The sequence below is a fragment of the Mobula birostris genome, chromosome 13 (assembly GCF_030028105.1).
Source record: "Mobula birostris isolate sMobBir1 chromosome 13, sMobBir1.hap1, whole genome shotgun sequence".
Classification (NCBI taxonomy): Eukaryota; Metazoa; Chordata; class Chondrichthyes; order Myliobatiformes; family Myliobatidae; genus Mobula; species Mobula birostris.
In genome coordinates this window covers 70,816,874-70,823,753 of record NC_092382.1, presented here as the reverse complement: position 1 = coordinate 70,823,753, position 6,880 = coordinate 70,816,874, and the positions used below count along the sequence as shown (strand labels likewise).

The window sequence follows — 6,880 nt, the reverse complement described above, 5'->3', positions numbered from 1 at the left end:
CTGTCTGTCTGTCTGTCTGTCTGTGTGGGTCGGGGTTATGAGTGGGTCCCGGGACACATTAACTTGTAAACACCGGACCATCTGGTGAATTGGATCAGACAGCTTCGCTCGCCTGTCCTTTCAGGAAACAACAATTCTCTCTTCATATTAATGACTGTCTAAACTTGCTGTGAACAAGATTCTGTGTTACAAGATTGTGAGTTACAGAGTCTAGGACAGCTGTCACCGTCATGGGCTGCGAGTGCAGACAGGGATTGGGGTCACTGAGCTGTGCATCAGAGAAGGACACGGGTTTGTACAGCCTCCTGTGGGGTAGAAATGTCCACACGGTGAATTCGGATCTGCTGGTACATCGGGAGTCTGAAAGGGAAAGGGAATAGGGAAGGGGCTGAGCAGAGAGTTTTAACAGGGGAACCTGTTCAGGGGTGGAGGGGTACAGGAGCTGTCTGATAGATCGTTTTAATTGTTTTTTATAATCTCACAGATGGTGACTGAGGAAGGAGCTCGTTGAGGGAGGATACCCGGAGGCGAGCAGGTCAGACACGGAATCAGGAATTGAATTAAATTGACTTTATTTCTTACATCTATCAGGAGTAAAAATCTTTACATTACGTCTCCATCTAAATGTGCAACGTGCAATCATAGTAATTTATAATAGTTTATAATAAATAAAACAGACAATGTAATATAGAGTACACTCAAGTCAGTGTGAGTTCATCAGTCTGTCGGCCTGGTGGAAGAAGCTGTCCCGGAGCCTGTTGGTCCTGGCTTTTATGTTGCGGTACCGCTTCCCGGATGGTATCAGGAGAGTGACAGTGATGCGATTTCCTGTGTCACGGGTACAGACAGTCGTCTCAAGTGAGGAGTTTGTGTGGAAATGCAGCTTCCCTGGAGATGGAGGAAAGAGGACACTTTGTAATGTTGTGAAGGGACCTGTCTCCACCACCACCTCGGGCAGTGTGTTCCAGATTTCAGCTACCCTCTGAGTGAAACATCACTTCCTCAGATCCCTCTAAACCTCTTCGTCCTCTGTTTAAATCTGTGCCCTCTGATCAGTGACACCTCTGTCCCAGGATCGTGGCCTACATGGGCATCAGTGAGGCCTTTGACAAGGTTCAGCATGGTAAGTTGCTGTGGAAAGTTAGATCACATGGGATCCAGGGAGAGCTGGCTAACTGGATGCAAAGTTGTCTTGATGGTAGGAAGCAGAGAGTGATGGTGGGAGGCTGTTTATTGGACTCAAGGCCCGTGCCTAGTGATGTTCCCCAGGGTTACACCCCATTGCTATCATTATTCATTGATATTTAATTTTATTTGCATTTACACAGTTTGTTGAATTCTATGCTCTACTTGATCTTTCACTGATCCTGTTACTATTCTATAGATTTGCTAAGTGTTCCTGTTGGATAAATGACCTCAGGGTTGTATGTGGTGACATATGTACTCTGATAATAAAATTCGTTTTGAACTTTGAACATTGCTACTTGTCATCTAAATCAATAATTTGGTTGAGAACTACAGGGTATGGATAGTAGGTTTGCAGCAAGTAAATTCAAACAAGTACCTTTTCTGAAAGATATTAAGTATAAACTCTCTGCTCTGTTTCCCTCTCCGCACTCGACCACCCCCTCCCCTTATTGCCTCCCTCTCTGCCCCGTCCTCCCTCTCACCCCCACATTAGAGATAAGTTCAGTGTCGGCATTGACTAGAAGGGCCAAAGGGCCTGTTTCAGTGCAGCTGGGCTCTGTGACTCTAATAATATTCTGATTTGTAATTTCCACAGTCACTGCTTTGCTGCCAATGGCTGAACCCAGAAATTTACACAAACAAGAATTGAAAGACTCTTAGCTGGCTACAGAAAGCGTTTACAAGCTGTGATATTTGCTAAAGGGTGTGTTACTAAGTACTGACCATGCAGGGTGCCCAAACATTTGCTTCGGGCCCTTTTCCTTTTTTGTTATTTTCAAACTGTAAAAGATGGAAATAAAAAAGTAATCTTGCATAAGATATTAAAGAAATGTGTCATATTTAACTTCATGCCTTTTGGAAATCAGGTCATCTTTTACTCACTTAGCTATTCACAGTAACAGAAATTTTGACCAGGGGTGCCCAAACTTTTGCACGCCACTGTATATATCTTGTGCCTTCCGAATTGCTGCCAGAAATTACTGCCATTGCTGCTCTGTTTTCATCCTTGCCCATGTTCTTTTCAAATCAATTTTGACCAATTTTTCTTTCATGCCTCTCTAATTCTCTTTATTTCACATCTGACTTTAGCTTCTCCTTCTCTGATGTCAGGGTGAATTTGATCGTATTAAGATCACTTGCCCCTAAGGTTTCTTTGAACTTAAGTGACCTAATTAATTCCGGTTCATTACAACACCCAGTCCAGAATAACTGATCCCCAAGTGGTCTCAACCATGAACTGCTCTAAAAAAGCATCTTGTAGGCATTCTAGGAATTCCTCCTCTTGAGACCAACACCATCCTAATTTTTCTAATCACCTGCATGACAATCCCCCATGACTATTGTAACATTGCCCTTTCGGCACACATTTTCTATCTCCCATTGTAACTTGTGGATCACATACTTACTACTGTTTGGAGGTCTCTGTACAATTCCCATCAGGGATTTTTTTTTTTTACATGTGCTGTTCCTTAATTCTACCCACAGATTCCACACATTCCAACCCTATGCCAACTCTTTCTACTGATTCTATTTACTATTTTACCAACACAGCCACACATCCCACCACCAGCTTGTTCTTTCAAGAAGCATGTAAGTATCTGGGAAACAAGTGGACCTGCAGATGCTAGAAATCTAGAGAACTACACACAAAGTGCTGAAGGATCGCAGCATGTCAGGCAGCATCTATGGATGGGAATCAACATTTCCAGCCAAGACCCTTCATCGGGACTCTTGACACCCACGTATCTGGAATATCAACAAGCAAAGAAAATAGAAAGTAGTGCGAAATAGGGAGAACCTTTGTCAAAATTTAGTTCAAGGCTTAAAAAAACCTGCCAAACAGAGCTCAATAGTTAACAAATACAACAAAGGCAATAAACACTTTTATCAATACCGACATTGACTTTTTTTTTATATAAAAATATCTTTGTCCCATTTCAATCAGTAAAATTAACAAAGATACAGAACTGAAATGACAGCTTTAGAAAAGACTATTTACACTCAGACTCAGTTAGATTAACACTACCTCGGACAGGAGGAGGAAGGGGAATAACACACATGAAAAAAAAATCACACAAGTCAGATAAAACTTCTAAGTATATATTTTCATCAAAAATGAACAGTATTCATTGCTCCATGTGTGTATATGTAATCGTGGTAAGAAATACAGACCAGAAAACTTCAATGAGAGGCTAACTCAGAAATGAATCATCACTATGGAAGAAAACATTAACCAGTGGAACGAGTACGACCCTCCATGGGAGACATCCCAATGACCTGAGCAGACGAGATGGTGACAAGGTAGCATCGAGCACCTGACTGAGAGTTGGAGACCTCTTCCCAGAAACAGAGGGGTTCCTTGCAGAAATATAGGACAAGGTGGTCAACAATATGAAAAAAAATCGAAAATACATGAAATACAAACAAACAAGGCAAGAAATACAGAAAATGCCAAGAGAAACCAGACACTATCCAACACATTCCAGGATCCTGCAGCAGTTTAACTCAATCTGATTACTTATGCAGGTACAATCAAGTGGCAAATATATTTCACCAAAATCTTGCTTTAACATACAAACTCATGAATGACCACCGTAACTTCATTAAGGCACTATAAATTCAGGCCTGATCCAGATAGGGACAGTATCTCACAACTTACATGATAAGCAATACATTATTACAGATAGGATAATCTAAAATAACCATCCAGATATATTATTACTGGAACAACTCCCTCAATAGATAAAATCATCCCAACACATACATGTTCCTCGACCAGTGCAGCACCTCACAACAGGCATTGTTTGTGTCATTAGACAAATTATTTTCTTTGCCAATTAGCTTCTAAATGTTGCTACTCTGTCATTCGTTGCCACGCCTGGCTGCTGATTCCCTTCTCCTCATCATACATTATTACCCTGACATTGATCCAAAGCCCCAAACTCTGCCCTGTGCAGACCCGCCTCTGGTTTCTGCCCCTGCTTCATTAAACATCCAACTGATGGTTTCCCGTTCTGATTTCAGTCTTTGGAGGTCAGGAGTTGTGTTTGCAAGCAATCCTTTAGAAGCAGGGAAAATAACCCATAATGTGGAAATGAGCCCTGAATAAGGAGGTTAGCTCCCAATGTCATTCTTCCTCAGCCCAGAGATTTCAGAGGCGAAGAACATCTCAGACAGAACTGCAGTCAGCTCGACTTCTTCAATTTGCAGAGAATTCAAGGGAAACCTCTTCACCCACAGAGTGGTGACTGTTTTGGAACCCATCAGCACAGGGGGAGCAAGAGATGAACAACAGGAGAGGATTTAAAAGGACTGTCATGGAACAGAATCACTGGCAGGGTCCAGCCGGCCTGAGTTGACTCTCTACTGTACACTAGGTGTGTTATAAATTCACTAAGTACTGGAGACAGAGTTCAAAATAGAACTGATTTATTTGTCTCAGATCCAGAATATTAAACTCCAGTCCTATTAAAGGTGAACATGCAGCAGAAGAAATTCCTCCCATGCCCAGTGACCAGGGTGCAGAACTGGGTGTGGTGAGCAGCAGCAATAATTGCAGAGTTCAGCACCGACAGTCACTCTCAAAATTGTTTTCAGCAACGGTGATGGACAAATATCCAGCATGCAGCTTATTGGAACTTTCTCCCCGGTGTGAACCCAGTAGTGTGTCACAAGTGTAACACCCTGGAAGGTTTCACTGCTAATGTAATGGCCTCTCTGTAATGTTTCACATCTGAGGTAATGGTTTTTCTGTAGCAGCAATGTTTAGGTTACGACTAGAGATAACAGGGTTTTGGAATGCGGCACTATCCAATGACAGAAATGTTGTTCTTTCTTGTGAGTCTGGAAGAGAGATTTTCATGGTATTTTGCCGGGGAGAGATGAGAAGACACGAATGGAGAGAGTGGGCCCTTTTTTTTTTGTTTACTTCATTAACCCTGTAGTCAAAGAAAGAATTATAAAGCTGAATCGTTTAATCACATATTGTGTAGCATTTGTTATTTCGGAGTACTGATTTGTAACAGGGGACACATCATGCAGCATCCACCCAAACAAGATTTCTTAAGCTTGGCCGAGCTGGGCGGCTATTTCCCCCTATATTAAGCTGCCAGCTGAAGGTTAGATAACTGAATGAATCCTTTCCCACATTCACAGCAGGTGTACAGCCTCCCCTCAGTGTGAACAATGATGCACATTTGGTTGGTTTGGCTGAGAGCATCTCTTCCCAGAGTCTAAACAGGAGATTGGCCTCTACCTAGTGTGAACTCGCTGATGTACCTTCAGTTGAGATGACCGAGTGAATCCCTTCCCACAGTCTGAGCAGGTGAACGGCCTCTCCCCAGTGTGAACTGACCAGTGTGCTTGTAAGATAGCGAACCGTGTGAATCCCTTCCCGCAGTCTGAGCAAGTGAATGGCCTCTCCCCAGTGTGAACTCGCTGATGTACCTCCAGATTGGATGACCTAATGAATCCCTTCCCACAGACTGAGCAGGTGAATGGCCTGTCCCCTGTGTGAACTCGCTCATGTACCTTCAGTTGTGATGACAAAGTGAATTCCTTCCCACAGTCTGAGCAGGTGAATGGCCTCTCTCCAGTGTGAACTCGCTGATGTACCTTCAGATTAGATGACCTAATGAATCCCTTCCCACAGACTGAGCAGGTAAATGGCCTCTCCCCTGTGTGAACTCGCTGATGTACCTTATGTTGAGATGATTCAGTGAATCCCTTCCCACAATCTGAGCAGGTGAATGGCCACTCTCCGGTGTGAACTGACTGGTGTCTCAGTAGGTGAGGTGAGAAAGTGAATCCCTTCCCACAGACTGAGCAGGTGAATGGCCACTCTCCGGTGTGAACTGACTGGTGTCTCAGTAATCGAGATGACAAAGTGAATCCCTTCCCACAGTCTGAGCAGGTGAACGGCCTCTCCCCAGTGTGAACCGACTGATGCACCTTCAGTTGGGATGAGCAAGAGAATCCCTTCCCACAGTCCGAGCAGGTGAATGGCTTCTCTCCAGTGTGAACTCTCTGATGTACCTGCAGATTAAATGACTGAGTGAATCCCTTCCCACAGTATGAGCAGGTGAATGGCCTCTCTGCAGTGTGATCTCGCTGGTGAGCCATGAGGCCAGATGACCGAGTGAATCCTTCACCACAAATTCAGCAGATAACCAACCTCTGCCCAGTGTGAACTGACTGGTGTGTCCACAGGTGGGAAGACCGACTGAATCCCTTCTCACCAACAGAACAGATTAATGGCCTTGCCCTGTGTGAACTTGCTGATGTACCTTCAGTTGAGATGACTGAGTGAATCCATTCCGAATGTCTGAACAGATGAATAGCCTCTCCCTTCTGTAAAATTATGGGCAAGTCAGTAGGTCAGATGATCGAGTGAATCCCTTGGTCCACTTCTTAAATGTTTGGACAGAGACAGCAAAACTTGTGTGTTGTGTTCTGGATTACCGTAGACAAATTCCTTGTCACTTTTAACCTGTAAAAAGATTTACAAAATCCATCAGTGGGTGTTGGACAACATTTCAGATGAGATCACTTGAGTTGCCAAGGTGTGATCTGACATCACACTGTTACAGTGAAGTTCAACCTAAGTTGGAGAGAGAAATCATCTTCTGAGTGGGCACAGAGCTGGTATCTGGAATGACCATCAAATTCTCTGATGCTCTTCCTGTCTGTATAA

General features: G+C 43.6%; 1 long non-coding RNA gene across 1 annotated transcript; it reads right to left on the bottom strand.

Annotated features, from left to right (window-relative positions):
* Positions 1-618: 618 nt before the first annotated feature.
* On the bottom strand, positions 619-6,506 carry LOC140207676 (uncharacterized). Its single transcript, XR_011888616.1, has 4 exons — positions 6,474-6,506; positions 3,361-3,546; positions 1,912-1,968; positions 619-888 (listed from the first exon to the last, which is right to left on the bottom strand). It is a non-coding gene; the product is annotated as an uncharacterized lncRNA (long non-coding RNA).
* Positions 6,507-6,880: the final 374 nt, after the last annotated feature.